Raw genomic sequence first — 18,270 nt, forward strand, 5'->3', positions numbered from 1 at the left:
GGATTAAGTTAATAAACCAAGGTACCACTGTATAGCGTGTATACATATACATATACATATACATATACATATACATATACATATACATACATATATATATATATATATATATATATATATATATATATATATATATATATTCTTTTCAGGCTGGAATAATAAGACATTTTCTCAAGGTGATACATGCAAACATAGACATTACCACTGCATGTTTCTTATCGTTCCTGTGCCTACAGCCTCACCCATTGAAGCACATTCAGTCGTTGAATACTGCTGGTGGAGGCTGCAAGTTTGTGCAAGAAATCATTCCATTGCAGATGGAAGCTTTCAGACCCAGGTGAAATCTGTCCCTCTGTACCATTCACTAATGTTTCAGCAGCAAACCCCTATCGTTTGTACAATGCACTATGCCCCACGATTTCACATTCTCCCAAGCAACGCTTTGGAATTTTGTGAATCCAAGAAGGAAGAAGTCAGAAGCAACGAACTCCTTTTATGACAGCCCAGACAATAAAGCAAGTGACTAATGGTAGTTCAAACAGCATTGGCATATTGCAGCCCGCCTGATAGCTTCCTCCTGCAGCTTGCCAAAATTGGATAGGAACAGCTGATCCGAGGGTGTCTGCTACACACTCCTTTTCCGTATCACTATGTTTTATCATATGATGACCGCACATGCTCACAAACAATAACAAACACTGTTTGAGCATTCTAAGGAGTCATTGTTCTTCAATCAGATGATAACTATTTGCTCTGAACGTATCAAACCCAAGTGGCCTTTGTTTTCTCTTTTGCCGTATTTCTTTTTCTTTCTTTTTTAAAATAGAGTGACCTCTATAGAGAGACAGGGAACATTTGCTGCACAACAGCTAGCCGATAAATCGCTAGCTGTGGCACACTGTGACAAATTTGGTCAACTTTCTTGTGACCTGCTATTACTATTATTTTTTAAAAACCACACATCATGACTCATGGTGATGTGGAAGGAAAGAAAACAAAAAAACCAGGAGTGTGATAGATTGTTTAATGGGGGGGGGGCACCCTTAATGCATTTATTAGGACTGGAGGCCTGCAGGGCAAAGCTATCCCCACCCAGACTGTGGCTGCCATGGAACTATCCATTCTTTTTATTATTTTGTGCAGTACAGATGTGTTGTTTCCCTCCTCTACTGAAATACATCCTCAGAGCAGCTTGCAAAATAAAGTTACACCATTCTGCAAATCTCGTTGCCAATATGCAATATAAACCCAGATGAAAGAATAAACAGGGCTGTGACGGAGTTCGCATGCAGGGCGACAGAAGGCTGCCCCAGTAGAGTAGTACTATTCCACACTATTAGTGATTGTGCTCTGAGTCAAGGATGCCATGTCTTGTCACTCCCATCAGACTAGCAATAAACCCTGATCCCCAGAGTTGTTATGACGACAGATTGTAAACTCATAATCTGGGTGGGTGAGAATGGGCATAGTAACATGGGTGAATCCTATGCTATTCCAATTGCCTTTGGACACCCTGCAGCCAGTGGAGGCTGGTCGCTTAGGGCAAATGGTGCGCGGACCCACCAACCTCTTTCTGCCCTCAGCCAGTCCCTGCCTGCCTGCCTTCTTGCTTACAACCAATCAGGGGGTGACTCTGCCTGCCATTGGCTCTGGTTCCACCTACTATTGGGCTGGTGCCTTTCTCCCTTCCAGCACCAACGAACAACTACTTCACAGGGTTGTTGTTGTTGTAAGGATAAAATGGTGGGGGAGGAGAACTATGCAGTCATACCTCGGTTTAAGTACGCTTCGGTTTGAGTCCTTTCAGTTTAAGTACTCCGCGGACCATCTGGAACAGATTAATCCACTTTCCATTACTTTCAATGGGAAAGTTCATTTCAGGTTAAGTACAGACTTCCGGAACCAATTGTTTACTTAAACCTAGGTACTACTGTATCTGCTACCTCAAGGTCCCTGGACGAAAAGTGGACTAGGGGCAGATCTACACTCACAGTTTTTAACATCATGTAAGGGTTGAGGAATGCTTTTGATAACGTAGGTGGACACATGATATCCTACTTTTTACATTCATAATGTGTTAACACCTTGGCTTTTTTATTGCCTAATTTTTAATCGTTTTCTGCTGCTGTATCGGTGAAAAACTGCTCATATGTCCCTTTGTAGCATTTTACCTTTCTTTCTTTCTTTTACTTCCTTCAAACACCAACCCCTCTCCAATGGTATGTCCAACAAAGGACATGGAGGGAGGAAGAATTAAATTGTGACACCAGAGGGTGGAGCAGAGGAGCCAGCAAACCAGCAGCAGGGAAAGAAACAGCATTTTGGGAAATGGTGTGGCTGGGATTTACTTACATTTGATGGAATAAAACCAATGCAAATAATAACAATAGCAATAAAAAAGGCATGCCTAATATTGTTCTAATAGGGGAGAATAAAGTTAAACAGGTCAGTGTAGATCCAGCCTAGAAATGTAGTAAAATAAAAAAATAAGGTCCTAGTTTCAATCCCTGGGATATCCAGGTCAGGCTGCGAAAGACTCCTGGTCTGAAGCCCTGGACAGCCTCTGACAGTTGGTGCCGACAAACACTGAGCAAGATGCACTGACAGTCTGACATGCTACAAGACTGTTTTCTATTTCTGTGCAAAGAAATGGGGCAAAGGATCAGAAGAAATAAAGCACAGAGTGTGAGCAAAAATTATGTGAAGGCCCACTGAGCTGTAAAGTTTTTATTGTCATTAGTTTTGGAAAAATCTGCATCACAGAGTCTTGACTAACGTGGTCATCCCAGACGCAGAGCAATAAAAGATTTATAGTAGCTTTTCCACCTCGCATATTCTCTGTATGCACTCGCTTGTGTTTAGCATGAAATACCTTTTAAAATGCCTTCCTTCCGCCCAGGTCAGAAAGTCCTTACGGAAATAGCAAATATCCTTACACTGTTGTTGTTTTTTAGCAGGACATTGTTAACTCCCCACCTCCACCTTCTAGGAAGAAGCAAGCTAGCTGGAAATACATGTGTATGCACTACAAAACCTTGACTACAATAATGGGGAAAGCAGCACAACTTTATCTTACGATCCAAAGAAACTGATGTGGCTTAATGGAGCATCAATAAAAGCAGATCAGAATGGGACATGAAGTTTTCTTGTGGCTGGAATTTGGCTAGGTTTTACTCAGGGTACACCCACTTAAATTATTGGACCCAAATCCTCCAGTGGAGATAGATACATTAGACTGTAGTGACTTTTTTCTACAATTTTATTTTATTATCATGTATAGCGCTTAGGCCAGGCATAGGCAAACTCTGCCTTCCAGATGTTTTGGGACTACAACTCCCATCATCCCTAGCTAACAGGACCAGTGGACATACCCGGAATACTGAAATCGGAAGCAGTGTCTGGGCAGAAATTGGCAAATGTCTGGGAAAATCTAGACTTAGGGCAGGCATAGGCAAACTCGGCCCTCCAGATGTTTTAGGACTACAACTCCCATCATCCCTGACCACTGGTCCTGCTGGCCAAGGATGATGGGTGTTGTAGTCCCAAAACATCTGGAGGGCAGAGTTTGCCTATACCTGGCTTAGGCAACTCTTTGCAGTTTACAAAATTTTCTAAATAAATTTATACTTTTTTTTTAAAAAAAAGGTACAGATCAACGTAGAAATGAGAAATAATGGGTTTGAAGAAAAGGAATTATTTTTACTCCTGAGGTCCTCAAAGGCCCTTTGGTCTATGTGTAAGGCTAGTTTGCTTCCTTAATCCTCTTGAAGTTTTAGGGTGGGGTAAAGGTAAAGATAAAGGGGCCCCTGACCATTAGGTCCAGTCGTGACCGACTCTGGGGTTGCGGCGCTCATCTACCGTTATTGGCCAAGGGAGCCGGCATTCAGCTTCCAGGTCATGTGGCCAGCATGACTAAGCCGCTTCTGATGAACCAGAGCAGCGCACAGAAACACTGTTTACCTTCCCGCTGGAGCGGTACCTATTTATCTACTTGCACTTTGACGTGCTTTCGAACGCAAGGGATAAATTGGACAATGGGCCATTACCCTTACTGAATTGCAGTAGTGCAGAAGTTTCCAAAGGGGAAGAACTCAAAGGCGGGTGTGAACAAAAGTAATTTCTCCATGGAAAAGTTCCAAAATGTGTGTGTGTGTGTGTGCGCACACACACACACAGCAATAAAATGCTATTCCGTATTGTTTTCCACATTGTGTTGTCATTACATTGAAACTCATATGGTACTTATTAAGTAATAACAAGGAGTCAACCCTCCAAGCTCCACACAGTTTTAATATTCTTGTAGAAACAGTATGTGTTTTCTTAAAGCTGGGAAGAGTAGCCTCTTTCTACAAGGAGCACTTGAACAGGGCGTCGTTTCAAAGGCTTCCATCCAAAGGCCAAGTGATTTATATCAAAAGCTTAGATCTACTACTGTGACCATCTGGAGTCTTTGTATTGGGTTCTGAGCTGGCAGAGAAGGCAACTAGCCCAACATTCAAGCCAAAGGAATTCTACTATGGCTGTTTAAACCTGTCAAGCTGATAGAAAGCAGAGAGTCAACAAGCAAGCAGCACCTAAACAGAGACAAAGAAGGCATGGGGATTGCGAAACTTGGAAAGATCAGAATGCTGCAAATAATTAGTGTGCATAAATGACATTTCTGAAAGATTCTCCCCCCCTCCCACCAATGTTTGAATACTTCAGTGACAGGCACTAGAAAAATACCATAAATAGTTCAGGTGAGAAGATTAGATAGACAAGTGAGGTATGCTGATGTTTTGACACCGGAGACAAAGGACTCGATTCCTGCAGAAGACAAGCCTCGCTTGTGGGAGCCGGGTCCAGCTCTTGTGTTTGTCTCCTAAGTGTGCGAATGAGAAAGACAACATCCCTGCTAGGTGGCCCTCTGCCTCTGCAAATAAAATTAAGCAGCAATGGCATCATCATACCTCTGCTTAAAAGCATCTAAGAATGCGGGTTCTCCTTCATGGAGAGCATGTGTTGCAGTGGGGGCCTAACAAACTACCCCTGAGTTGCTGGGGTGGGGGCTATGAGTTGACCACAGTTCTGATTGGACCCAGGCTGTTGTTGGGGACAAAAGCATGTTTCAATTTCTGAGGGACAGCCAGGGGTATAAAAGGCAAGCACATGGTTTATTCCTCCTCTTGGCTGCATTCTTCGGATCACCCTCCCTCCTATGTTTAGGCCTCTGTGTTGACCTTGCTGTGCCTATCCTGGGGTCGTCTGCTTGGCAGGGGCCCGGTAGGAATTTTTCCATTTGGCTGATTGGCTGGTGCCATCTGGTTTTTGCCTACTGCATAGCAAATAGTCACAACTTGTAAGGTTGGCGGTCAGGCATTGGTTATTTTGGTTGTATGAGGGGTCTTGTTGACTGTGTTGGCCCCTCAAGTTAATGCCTGAGTGTTGGGGAAATTCCGGTCAGGAATACAGGGGCTCGATATGCAGTGTCCATAACCTCCGGTCAGGGGCCAGGGCCTGGGAGAGCCCCTGGGAGCCTGAGGGGAGAGGGGAGGGCCAAGCACCCGGCTCCCTGTCTCTCCCTGTAGGGTTTCCCCTTGTTGACAAGGCTAATTTAGTTCTGTCCTTAGGGGACAGTTGGAGAACCAATGACTATGCAACCACTCACTTATTTTATATTTTAAAATGCCAAAAACCCAAAACAAAAATTCTGTATGTGGTGTGAATTATTTTGAGGGGTGGTTTTGGGGACCTCAACACGCAAAAGGCAGTCTACCTCCTTCTGAGGCAGCCTGTTACACTGCTGAACAGCTTGTACTGTCGGGAAGTTATTCCTAACGTTAAGTCAAAGTCCCATTTCTTGTTATTTGAACCCATTGGCTCAAATGTGGAGCAACAGAGAAGAACTTTTCCTGCGTCATCTTTGCAACAGCCCTTTGGCTAATGCCATAATAACAATGGATCGTTCAGCAATTAGGTCACTATTTACCTGAAGTGACTGATAAACATAATTGGAAATCAGGTTCTTTATGAAGGATGAGATCATCAGCATACTTTTCTGCTGGTCCTTAAAGTTTACACATTGTCCAATTGCTCCCCTGGGGGGGGGGGGAGTCAGTTTCCAACCTTGATGAGGCTTCATGTCACGGCAAATAAAGAAGTCTGAGAAAGAGAGCGTGCTCCCATTGGTGTTTATTGGAGAGAGAAAGGGATTAAAGACCTCTCTGCATGTGTCACAAATACATACAGGCATAAGCTATGGGGAGTTCAAAATGGGAAAACTTTTCGGATTTCAGCAGGGGACATGCAAAGAGATTTTAGCAGATGAGGCAAATTCTGCAAGTATCCCACCAGGAACCGTCACAGAAGAAGCACACTCACCTCCCAGACAATTTGCTGCCTGAGATGAAACAGCAAATGGTGTGTTGCTGCCCCCCATCTTCCCATCAAGGTGCTTAGTATTCAGAGCTGAGCAAGGTATTGTTGCCAGGTGAGGCAGAAAATCCCACAAATTCCTCTCCCCTCGGAGACACCCAAAATCAGCTGTCGGAGGTGCAGGGGCGTACCCAGGATCAAAACTGGGGGGGGGGGCAAGCCATGGTCATTCAGGATGTGACATTTCAGCACGGAAAAGGAGAATGAAACCAAAATTTTAAGAAAAGTATATATAATTATAGCAGTGCTTTATTACGGTACTTATTACAATTATTTGCTTGAAAAAAATTAATTTTTATTCTAGTTACATGTCTTATACTAATATCATTTTTCTTGGGTTTGAAGAAAACTTGTTCAAAACTTTCATTTCAATCCAGTCCTGATTTTCCTTGAAGAATTTCCGATGGACGCTCATCAAACACAACCCAGTCAGTCTGTCCTCTCCCATTGTACTTCTGAGCCAGGTCTTTACCCTTTAAAATTTAATTTTCTACTTAACTTACCTTTTTGGAAACAGTTTCTTATATCCATTTAGGCAGCCTCAATGTCTTCTAAATGTAAATAAGAAGGTAAACTAATAGCAGGCGGCTCAGTTTAGCGGTGGGCAGCTAAGTTTAGTGACGCGGAACTCACTAGACCCGTCCAGAAGATTCCCTCTTCTCTCTGCTACAGACCTCTCCCTCCCTTGAATCCCAATGGCTGGCTGACATAGATTCCTCTACCAGTCGCTAGGTGGCTCTAGATACGTCTCAGTTTTTACACCATTTTAGTGTGGTAAATAACTGATTATTTGCCATCGCCCTACCTAATTTTGTTTCGTTTTATCACTTTATAACCATTTAACTTTTTTTTGCTTCCGGGGGGCAGCTGCCCCCCTTGCTGCCCCTCGCTGGGTATGCCCATGCGGAGGTGGCCACCTCACTCTTCCTAAAAACTGGTTTTGCTGTGAAAGGGAATTGCCTTTTATCAGATGACCCCTGCAATAGTTTTTCATTGTAGCCAAATTATAATTTTCCATCTAAAAGTAGGTTTCTAATCTGCTAGCCTAAAGGTGGAATTATGTCGTGAGGTTTCCTCCTGGTAACCATTCGGTCTCTGAGCCCCTGTCCCCTCATAGTGTCCCCTTGGTCATGAGATGGTAAAAGCAGTTACCTTGAGAACTACATAGAGCAGGGGTGCCCAAACTTTTTTCAAAGAGGGCCAGATTGTATGAAGTGAACACGTGTGACGGCCGACCAAAGTTGTTGCGCTTTTTTTACAATTGCAGTTATTGAGCTTTTTTTTAGGATTTTACCTCAGGACATGTAGGTACTACCATGGGAGGTGGAGTGGGGGTGGGAGGGACTGAGAACAGAAACCACAGACACTTGTTTTCAAATAGAAACACTTATTATTTGAGCTTATAAACAGTATGCAAATGTCAGCATTTTCACAAATAAATTCATATTTCTAGGCGGGGGAGTCATCAAATAACCTTGGCTATAATGCAGTTAACAAAACCCGGATATTCAATTGCACTTTATAATAAGAGATCAAGGTTGCTTCATCATTTGACATGGTACCATAGAAACTGGCTGTTGATAGGCAAAATTAGCCATTTGCATTTATTTACCCAGCTGGATACCGGTAAATGACACATTCCTGGAAATAATAGCATTATTACAATAATAAGTAACTAATGAATTCATATGCCTTCATTTGGAGGGAAGGGGAAGGAAAGTGATCTCTTTATTGAACTGAAATATTTCAAGTCCTGACCCAGCTGCCTTGCGACAACAATGTGGAGGTTATTCTCTGTTGCCATGATTACTGTAGGAACATAGAGAACCATAGAAAGTCAGATCACGGTTCTACCTAGCTCAGTATTGTTCACTCTGATTGGCAGCAACTCTCCAGGGTTTCCGGCAGGAAACATTCCCAGCCAAATCTTGAGATGCTGGGGCTGAACCCATGAAAAGCAGGTGCTCTGCTGCTGAGCCATGGCCCTTCGGCATCTCCTTTGCTTTGCCATATCCAGCTGTGCCTTTAGGGCTAACTTTGCCATTTCCAACGCTGCTTGATGGCTCAGTGCTGTTCAGCAACCCTTCAAAACTTCAGCCTTGGAAAAATAAGAGGGCTGATTATCTGTCTTGATGAGGGGGTGGAAATAGAGGCTGCCGTTTTGAATAGGAAGTCCATTAAGGTCAAATAATAAGGCTTGTCTCCTAATTAAATCAGGCCTGCGTAGGAGGCCATTTGTTAAAGGCCGTAAACTACTTGCAACCTCACTGGACCTGCCTTAATGGTAAATGAAGAAAATGAATGATAAATCTAACCGAAAAAGAAAGACAAGATCAGTGTTGCCTTGCCTCAATTATATTAGTTCCTCGCGGAACTTTTTTTTTTAACCCACTCAGGAAAGAACATGCATTTACAGCTAATGTTTTGTTTCCTCCTTCCTCCTAATCGGAGATATTTGAGAGGCGGTCCAGCGTTTTGTTCTGAAAGGCTTCTCTCTTTCCTTACTTAAGAAGAACCTGCTGGATCTAGTCCAACATCCTGTCCTCATAGCAGTATACCAGATGCCCCAATGGGAAGACTGCAAGCAGGATTCAAAAACGAGAGCCCTCTCCCCTCCTGCGGTTTCCAGCAACTGGTATTCAGAAGCATTACTATCGCAGAGTCATCATTATTAGAGACAGAGAAGAGCATCGGTTTTGAATGCAGAAGGTCCCAATTTCAATCCCTGGTATCTCCAGGTAGGGCTGAGAAAGGCCCTTGTCTGAAACCCTGAAAAACAACCCACATCAGTGTACTGTGCTATATGCACCAATGGTCTGGTGTGGTATAAGGCAACTTCCTGTTTCCATGTACTCCAGGTTGCTTCTGAGTATCTTTGCCAGTCTTGAAAAGCTCTGTCTTTACCCCAAGGGCTTTGGCCAAGCATAACAGGGTGCCTGAAAAAACAGGAAGCCGTATTGATTCCAGCAACATCCCTCTCATTTGTGTTCAATTGTGTTCAATTGATTTCAGCAATAAAATCAACAGTGCCACGTTTCAGGTCATTTCCAATCCAATCGGGTTTCTTCTGGGGCATGAGCCAGAGCTTTACATAGCGTCAGGGAAAGCCAGTGCTCCCTTATCTTACAGCCCCAACACTCAGGTCTTCTCTGTTGACCTGCAGTGCTCTTAGAGAAGCCAACCAACAGGTCCTTTTTTCCTAGGCATTCTAAATATATATATATGCTGAATGGCAGAAAGCCAGAGTTACGAAAGACAGAAGTGCACCTAATTGCAAGGTTACGAAGTGTCATCAAGCTCATGTAATGTTCAAGTGGCTGCCAGCTTCCTGGTGCCTTTCAATTGTCTACACTGAATCTCATATGCTGAGGTGAGCAGTGGAGTGGCCTGGGGTTTCAGGGGTGACTCTTCTGTTTAACAAAGAAAATGTTTGTACCATGCGGAAAATGCAGTAGCAGCACAAAGCACCCTCCATGAGTTAAATGGCAACTGGAGGCTAAGGCTAGCAGTAGCTACTAGCCAGGATGACCATGTTCTGCCTCCAATGTCAGTTCATGGGACATGTGCTGTTAAGCTCAAGTCCTCCTAGTGGGCTTCCCAGAGGCAATCAGTTGACCACTGTCAGAACAGGATACGGGACTAGATATGCCTTTGGCATGGTCCAATAGGGCTTTTATTATGTTCTTATGAGCCATTAGAGATGCTATGCACAGAGTGATGAGTGGTTGTCAGGTTCAATGAATTCCGATCCCCCCCCCATGGCAGACAGCCAAGGAAGTAGACAAGGAAGCTCTTACCAAGTCTATATTCAATATTCACAGTGAGAGGCCTCTATACACTGCCTCTTAGTTTAATGGCATTGCTCCTCCTCCTCCCCCTTCCTAGCAACAGCACTTCCCCTTATGGTGGCCACCAGGGGCTAATTGTCTCTGAGTTCTTTGCTCTTCCACTTTCAATGCATGCCAGGTTCTGGAAGAAGGGCTGCTCTGTCTCTGTCTCCCCCTTGACTTCTCCCAACTCTTCTGTTCGCCTGTCTCTGAGCTGTGACCTTCCTCAAACCACTGCTGTAATTCAATACTGCCTTCCTCTTCTCTGGAAGGTTCAGGAGGAGGGAGGTCGGTCTCCACCATTCCTCCTCAGTCTCGTCCCCCTCAGTCCAGTCCTTGACAGCTGAGGGGAACTTTGGATAATCCAAGCATGTCCATAGGGTGTACTAGGCCTAAAGCATACACATGCTTTAGGTCTCCAACATGGTTAGGGCATGGTCACCAGTATTCCTTCATTGCAACAGGTATGGTGGTCAGTGGCCATAGAAAACAGAGCTCCTACACAGTTGTGTAGAAGAAGGTATTTCAGCAGATGTAGCTGAACATGCAAACTACATTTGCTGAAATAAGGGTGGCCACTTTGCAAGACGAGATGGGTTTGCATAGAATCTGTATATGCTATTATTCATATAAATACATCCAAAGTTAGAAAATATTACTCTAAATTAAATAGAAATGCAACACATTTTTACTAGTGTGGAAGACCAGGTGATCTGTGTGCCTGCCAAGTCCACTTCTGCAGGTTCTGCTACCTATTGATGGATGAGCAAGACCCGTGCCTTTCCTTCTTACAGCTCTTTACATTTAAACCGAGCTTAGGCCAGACAGCCTTTCAAATAGAGGATTCCTTCAAACAGATGATTGTCCCTTGTGGAGTCAGATACACAGCAGCTTTTTTTTTAATTGCCCTCTTCTGCATAAGTGTTGGAGGCGCAGGAGCCCTGTCTCCTCTGGCAACTGGATGTCACCAGGCAAGCAAGGCAAGATCCAGCAGTGCTTGAGGTTACTTGTGGCCTGGGCCAATGTAAGATCCCGCTCTGCAGGTCTAGCAGGTTCTGGTGGTGAGATAGTAGTGAATGGCAAATGTCATTCATAAAATGGATTACGAGGCAAGCTGTGACCAGAGTATGCCACCCAAAACAGGAAGACTGCAACAACTATAAAGCTGTCATACTATGCGTATACTTATTTGAAAGTCCCATTAAAGTCAGTGTGACCTTCTTAAAATCATATAAGCCTTGGGGATGTGCCAGCCCAATACATTTTGCCGCCTGAATTAGTTCTTGAATGATGTGCCAGTTCCCATCTTCATCTACCTGCTCTTCATGGTAAACCAGATTGTTTCACCCTGCTGCATGACTGGGCCGGCCCTAGATTGGGTTGCAAGTGATCTAAATCTTCAACTCCATATTGAACAGTTTGTATAATTAAAATAAAGTGCCTAGATAACAGACAACCCTATGATTATCCTTGGATCTTGGTAAGCCTCTCGACAGCAGTGGATCACCTGGTGTGGCTGAATCATAGCGACAGCCTTCTCTCAGCAGCATCACGGCTACTTGCTTGGAGACAGTGGTGAGATCAGGGCTTCACTGGTGCACCAGTGGAGCCAATCCAGCCTTCTACTGGTACATCCACATGGCCTCAACCTCCCTACCATCGTACCCCTTTCTGCTGCCAGGAGTCGCTGCTGCCAGGAGATTATAGCTATGCTATGCTCCATTGTATGAACCAATTCTGCCTCTTGATGATGACCTAGTTAACTTGATGCAGTGGTGTGCTGAGTGGTTTGACTTTACAAAATAATTAAAAAAGTGACAATTGTGAAAGGCAAGCTTTGCCAACCTGGTGTCATCAAGATGTCCAGAACCACAACTCCAGATGCTTGGAACCTGGAGTCCTCCAGATGTTTGGGACCACAACTTCCACCAGTCCCAGCCGACACTGTAAGGGCTGTTGGGAGTTGTCCTCCCAAACCTCTGGAGGGCCCCACGTTGGTGAAGGCTGATGTACAGTGAGACTTCTTTAAAAGAAAAGAAAAGCATATACAGTAATCCTTTTGTAAATGTGCAGAATGTTGTGTTAGGAGGGGGAAGTTTCTGCTCTGCTAAATGAGAAAAATCCTTTTTTGATTTCTGGAAACCAGCAGAGTGACAGTGCTCAACTTCTTTCGTCATCCTGGCTTTGTGTGCTCTCTCCACATCTGTCTCTGTAAGCATCCCATTTCAGTAGAAGAACTCAACTGAAATGTCTCTCAGCTCCCTCCCCGGGTTCCTGCTTAAGCCGCCTGTCCATATATAGGCAATTTTGGACTCTCTGCTTAGCGCTTGCATACAAATACCTCCTTGCCATCCTCCAGCAAACGTGTTCTGTCATGATCTTCCCCAAATCTCGGTGAGAAAGCAGCAGAGTGCCAAGGTGCATGTACATGCAAGAACGGAATGTAATAAATCACAAAGTTCCGAAGGGGAGGGGGGAGGAAGAACCACAGAAGAAAAGAAAAGGGCAATGTGTCCCTCCCCCACACATAGGAGTACACAGATTGCCAAAGGGCAAAATCTTTCAAAACCAAGTGTGTGCTTTACAACCAGCACCATATGACTTATGCTTTCTTGGTCCTTAAAGAGACTGCAGTGAAGCGCTGTGAACTGGCATTGAGGTCTAGCTCTCATTAACGCGTACTTCGGTCTGTTGAGAAGCAAAGGCAGTTGCAGTTATTGTGGTGCTGACCTTTCACCTCCCTGGTCTGCACAGTTAAAAGCTCCCCAGGCCTGGAATTCTATCACTCCAAAATCATAATTAGGACTGTTAGTCACTGCAAGGGGGTTCTAAGATTTGTACTACCAATCAGCTGCACGGCTTGAGCGCTATGTAATAGGCAAGCGATCTGAGAGGAGGCAGAGAAGGGAGAAAGCCATCAGGATTTCTTTTCATTTAGATCAGGCTTCCTCAACCTCGGCCCTCCAGACGTTTTTGGCCTACAACTCCCATGATCCCTAGCTAGCAGGGCCAGTGGTCAGGGATGATGGGAATTGTAGTCTCAAATCATCTGGAGGGCCAAGGTTGAGGAAGCCTGATTTAGATCAAGCCTCCCCAACATGGTACTAAGCGCACCAAATGCAATCCATTAGCCATTGATGGTGTCCAAAGGGGCCTTAGTAAACCTCTTGCTCATTATGCTTGACCAGAATGGAATGCTATGATCTGAAGGCACATGAAGGCTCCATCTGTAAACTGGACTGGGTGTGTGGGGGTCCCTTGGATTACATGGTAGCAGAAATGCAGCCTGGGTAGCTCAGTTGGTTAGAACCTGCTGCTGACAATGCCCAGGTTGCAGGTTCGATTCCCGTATGGGACAGCTGCATATTCCTGCATTGCAGGGATTGGACTAGTTGATCCTCAGGGTCCCTTTCAACTCTACAATTCTACATAAATAGAAGAGGGGGGAAAACCCACATGTGTTGTCAAGCACCTGGGAAGCTTCATTACAGGTGGTGGACCATGTTTGCTTGATGAATCATAAGTAGGGATGGATGAATCTGCCAGCGTTAGTTTCAAATTGTTCCACTCACTAAGTTCAGTTTACCCTATTTCCACATCAGTCTGCATGGGAGCGGAGGGACCTCTTGCCTCTGTAGACCACCATCTCTCAGTCAGCACCTGGGAATTTTCAGTCTTACCTTTTGCCATAGGAGGCTCAATCCCGCATCAGAGAAGTCTCAAAGATGCGATTTGCTCACATTTACTCATAGCATAGTAATTACACATTACAACTCCATTGACTGGATGGAGGATGTTGCTTGCATAATATAGTTCTCATTGCATTCCAATTATTTTGTGCAACATGACATTTATCTGTGTGGTAAATCTCTCTGATCCTCCTAGCCCATATTTTAAGCAGCTGGCAAAGAAGATACTACATGCCATTCTTGTACATTAGTTAACGTCTCAAGATCTATTGAATCCATCGGCGCGATTCTGTGCCCGCCTAGCTATCTGATCATGCTGGGCAGTACTGGGCAGGGGGGAGGCAATATGGAAAGATCTCCCCCTTCCCACAGCTCAAACTTGGGCATCCACTTCAGCTAGGTGTAAGGATTGCAAAGTAATCCCGAGCAATAAATCCGCATCATACACTTTCTAACATTTAATCAAAGAAATTACTCATTGGGCTTCCACCACATGCATGAAATACAATTTCGCTCTTACACAAATATATTTGTAATATATATTAACTCTCATATTAATGATGACATTGTAAATAAGTGGTGTATGCAATGGATGTGTGTGGGCTGTAGCTGAAGTGGCGGAGTACATGATTTGCATGCAAAAATTCCCTGGTGCAATCTCTGGCCTCCCCCCAGAGGTAGGGCTGGGAAAGAGGCGCTGCTACTCATTGTGCAAAATGGACCAATGGTCTGACTCACTATAAGGGAACTTGTTCAATTCCTACAGTGAGCAAACATGCGTAGGTGTCAGTCTTAAAGCTGCGCTGCACAGACGCTTATGCCAGCACTCACTTCCAATGTGTTGTTTGTTTGTTTGTTTGTTTGTTTGAGCAACTTACATGGCACTTATCTACAATAGCCTCAAAGATACAGCGCAAAAATGATAAATCAGTTAGAACTATAAAATAAATTAAAATTGTGTTGTTGTTGTTGTTGTTGTTGTTGTTGTTGTTGTTGTTGTTGTTGTTGTTGTTGTTTTTAAAGGTTTTCAGGAGTTGCAAGACCTTCAGCAGGGATGGGGCCTGTCTGCCCACAACTGGAAGGTAGTTCTGTAAAACTGGAGCCCATAATACTAGATGCATGGCTTCTGGTGGATACGAGCATCTGCACTTTGGGGGACCACAAACAGCGACTCCTCTAAAGACTCCCAGTACATTTCCGAGCACAATTCAAAGTGTTGGTGCTGACCTTTAAAGCCCTAAATGGCCTCGGCCCAGTATACCTGAAGGAGCATCTCCACCCCCATCATAGCTGTCAAGTTCTCCCTTTTTTTAAGGGAAATTCCCTTATGCTGAATAGGCTTCCTTGCGAGAAAAGGGAAAACTTGACAGCTATGACCCCCATTGTTCTGCCCGGACACTGAGTGCTGAGGGCCTTCTGGCGGTTCCCTCACTGCGAGAAGCCAAGTTACAGGGAACCAGGCAGAGGGCCTTCTCGGTAGTGGCACCCGCCCTGTGGAACACCCTCCCATCAGGTGTCAGAGAGATGAACAACTACCTGACATTTAGAAGACATCTGAAGGCAGCCCTATTCAGGGAAGTTTTTAATGTGTGACATTTTAATGTATTTTAATTTTCTGTTGGAAGCCAGAGTGGCTGGGGAAACCCAGCCAGATGGGCAGGGTACAAATAATCTATTATTATTATTATTATTATTATTATTATTATTATTATTATTATTATTATCTTCATCATCACTACAGCGATCGGGCAAGGTTTAAATGGTACTTGAGGTATCCTGGGCCAAATTGTTAAGGGTCTTGAAAATTAATATAAGAACCTGGAAAAGTATAAAGTATTTATTGCAATAAACTACCACACACACCACATTCATATAGTTTTGATGCTCTTTGGCACATCTTTTTTTTCCCTCAACACTGTTTCCCTCCTCCTCCTCCTCCTCTGACCCTGCTGCCCTTGCCTTTGTTTCTCCACCCATTCTGAAGGAGGAGGTGCATAGCTTGGGAGTACTCCTGGAAGCAACTTGGGAGTACTCCTGGAAGTCACCAGCTTTGTCTGATTTTACAGCTACTGCTGTTGTTGGACAGGAGTAGCATGACCACTGTAGTCCATGTGCCGGTAACCTCAAGTCTGGATTACTGCAATGTGCTTTATGTGAGGGTCTCCTTGGGCCTCGTCCGGAAGCTGCAGCTAATGCAGAATTCAGTAACCAGACAGCTGATGGGGTCACCTGGCTGATAAGATATGACAGCATTGTTAAATAACCTGTATTGTCTGCCCATCTGCTACAAAGCCAAGCTCAATATTATTTTACAAAGCCCTGAGCTTTGTATTAATTTATTAATTAAGTATTAATTTACAAAGCCCTGAGCAGCTTAGGTCCACAATAACTTAGAGACCTCCTGAACACTTATTTCTCACGGGGGTGGGGGGTGGGGGAGGCACTGGTGGGCCAACTCTAGTCAATACAAACATCATTTGTATTAATATATGAATTCAACCGTTCCATCCACATCAATTAACTGCATTCCATTTGTGAGAGAGGAATGGAATAACATAAAATAGGAAATAGCTAAGGATGGGTGAATCTGTCGATTTCAGTTTCTTTCAGCTTCTCCTTTTTCCAGTCTTAAGCAGAGTTCTTCACATTTCCGTTTGCAATTCTTTAAAAAATCATCAAGAAAATTTGCCAGCATACCATAGCATTTTTTGCCAAATATATAGATTTTTATATGTTACTTTCACTAATATGTGCATTTTAACTTTCCCATATACACTTTACTTAGCTGGACTATTGCATTGCAAAAGTTGAAGAAGTGAAACTTTTGATTTTGGTTTGTGCATTGTTTCTGCATTGTTATGGAATGTGCAAACGATGACGGTTTCCCTTTACATGCAATCTGAGTTGAGCTTCTTCTCCATTTCTAGCAATGGCAGACAAAATGGGACAGTGAAAGGAACCCTTTGCACCGCAAAATTTTGTTGCAGGTCTCACAAGTAATGAAATAGTGGTGATGTCATCGCTTGGTGTTGTAGCCATCCAATTTTGAACTTGCTTGTGGGAAGAGCGAGATTCTTTCCTTTCTTCATGAATAGCTGCTTCCCATGTATGAGGAGATAATGAGCATCCATGAATTTTTTTATCTTTCCTCCCACTAATAATACAAATTCATTAGTGGATTAAGGCTGATATATATGCTTGTGAATCACACCCATGGAGTCCCTAACCTTGTCGCATGTTATCACATCTGTCGTCTCCTTGGTGAAACATTTTAATTACTCTCAAAATAGCAGGATCACATTTCCTCAAGTAACACATTAGCTTCACTATTTTTTTTTTTGCAAAAGGGAGAGGAGAGAGAGAGAGATTGAGACATTTATATCATCTTCCAATGAAAGAAACAAATGCAGTAAGGCACAGATTTATCACCGGGAGCTCTCAGGATAAGCAGCAAAAGCAGCTTTTTAAAAAAAAAAATGCCAGCAATTATCACGCGTGACGGCAGAAATACAGGATTTGGAAAATGCTTCAGGCAGAAATATGAAATTACCAGGCTCCATCTTCACATGCCACCAGGTATATCAGTCGACTCCTTGCTGGGTGGAAGATGATTCCTCATGTGTCTTGTTATTCTTTGTGCATGCTCTGAGGCCTCCAGCAGGGAGAAGCGTGATGTTTGTACCTCCACCCTTGAAGCAGAGGCCATGGCCTGACACTTTGCTGTAAGTGGCGCTTCTCTTGCACTTGATCCAGAAGCTGCGGTGAGTGTGGAATATACTGCAGTACAGTTGCTGGCAGAAGTGAGACCCTGACAACATATTACACTTGTGCCCAGAGACCTGCACTGGTTGCTAATCTGCCACCAAGCCAAGTCTAAAGTGGTGGTTGTTGTTGTTGTTTAGTCGTTTAGTCGTGTCCGACTCTTCGTGACCCCATGGACCATAGCACGCCAGGCACTCCTGTCTTCCACTGCCTCCCGCAGCTTGGTCAAACTCATGTTTGTAGCTTCGAGAACACTGTCTAACCACCTCGCCCTCTGTCGTCCCCTTCTCAATGTGCCCTACATCTTTCCCAACATCAGGGTCTTTTCCAGGGAGTCTTCTCTTCTCTTGAGGTATTGGAGCCTCAGCTTCAGGATCTGTCCTTCCAGTGAGCACTCAGGGCTGATTTCCTTAAGAATGGATAGGTTTGATCTTCTTGCATGATTGCAAGGTGTTACTGTTAGTATATAAAGCCCTCAATGCAGAGCTTTCCAAACTTTTCATGTTGGTGACACACTTTTTAGACACTCATCATTTCATGATGACACTGTAATTCAGTTTTACTAGCAAAGCAGAGGT

Source organism: Zootoca vivipara, chromosome 12 (assembly GCF_963506605.1).
Source record: "Zootoca vivipara chromosome 12, rZooViv1.1, whole genome shotgun sequence".
NCBI classification, from domain to species: Eukaryota; Metazoa; Chordata; class Lepidosauria; order Squamata; family Lacertidae; genus Zootoca; species Zootoca vivipara.